The sequence below is a fragment of the Chrysochloris asiatica genome, unplaced genomic scaffold, assembly GCF_000296735.1.
Source record: "Chrysochloris asiatica unplaced genomic scaffold, ChrAsi1.0 scaffold00377, whole genome shotgun sequence".
NCBI classification, from domain to species: domain Eukaryota; kingdom Metazoa; phylum Chordata; class Mammalia; order Afrosoricida; family Chrysochloridae; genus Chrysochloris; species Chrysochloris asiatica.
This window is the reverse complement of record NW_006408895.1, coordinates 875,228-876,732: the sequence shown is the minus strand read 5'-3', so window position 1 is coordinate 876,732 and position 1,505 is coordinate 875,228.

The following is a 1,505-nucleotide window of genomic DNA, read 5'->3' as shown; positions in this document are numbered from 1 at the left end:
TGTCTTGATGATTTTCTTTTGGGGTTCATCCAACCTGGGGTTCATTCAGCTTCTTGAACAATATCTGCCTGTCTTTCATGAGGCTAGGGAAATTTTCTTCCAGCATCTCTTTGACTATCTTTTCTGTGGTTTTCTTCCTTTAATGGAATTCCAGTCACCAAAAGGTTATTCCTCTTCATGTTGTTCCACATGAATCAATTAATTTAATTGTTCTGGCCCTCAGTTTTCTCAACTGCAGATTAATCAGTTAAAATAAATCACCTGCAAGGTCCCTTCAGTGCTAACTTTCTGGACTTGTGATATGGAGATTAGTATTCTTTCATTGATCTTGAACTTGTCTTCATTTTATTCTGCCCAATGTCTCTCACATAGTTGCCAAGATCACAGTAGCTCTTCCTATCTCCAGAGAGTAGTGTTGCTGTTGTGTGCCTACCAGTCAGTCCCAACTCATAGCATTCCTGTAGGATTTCCATGGAGCGGTTGGTGGGTTTGAACCACTGACCTTGCAGTTCAAACCGACCTGGAGGTCAAGTGCTTCTCCTACAGCACCACACCAGGACTCCAAAGAGAGCAGTATAGTTCTATCCCAAACCCAAGAGGTGGATTCTGAGCTTAGATTAGAAGACCTTGTGCTAGATGGCTGTCAGATTTGTTGGGAACCTGACTGAGTACCTTGCTAAGGATCAGTCTACATCAGCCTTATTATGACCACCAGATTTCTGGACTGGCTCTGACCCAAGGCAGAAATGATATGAGTAGCTTCAGCCCTGTCCAGTGGATAGCATTCAGTCTTCTTCCTCCTTGGTGGCTCACTGGGTTCCATGATGGTCTTGGTCCTTACAAATGAGTCCTGATTAAGGTACAGTCTGGGAACTCTTGTTCTTGTCAATCTTCGCAGTACCAAATATACTGCGCTTGATTCTCAGTCCAGTAGTCCTATGTACCTGCTGACAGATTTCCTTGAGGACAAATCCCTTTAGCTGCTTGGATCCTGAAATATTGCTTCCCGTTGATGAATCCCTGGTTGCTATGTCATTTCCCTGTGTTAGACCTCCTTGGGTGCCAACTAAGTTACTGAACTTCTACTTGTTTGTCATTATTCCCCACATCAAATTTTGCCTAAAGGTCACATCTTCCCAGTTAGTTCATAGACTCTAGTTGTAAAGAGAAAGAGTAACTTAGTGGTTTTGCATTGGGCTGCTAACCACAAGGTCAGCAGTTTGAATCTACCAACTGCTCTGCAGGAGAAAAATGAGGCTTTCTGCTATCAAAAGATTTATAAGCTCAGAAATCCAATGCAGAGTCACTATGAGTCAGAACTGACTTGATAGCACACAGCAGCAGCAGTTAGAGAGATGAAAGAATATAAGTTTTCAAGTTCATTTCAACCCAGGCTCAATACTCCACTTCAGCTTCATTTTCTATTAGCTGTGAGATCTTCAACAAGTTTCCTAATCTCCCTCAGATTATTTTCACATCCCCCAGATCCTCTGAATTTGTTCTTA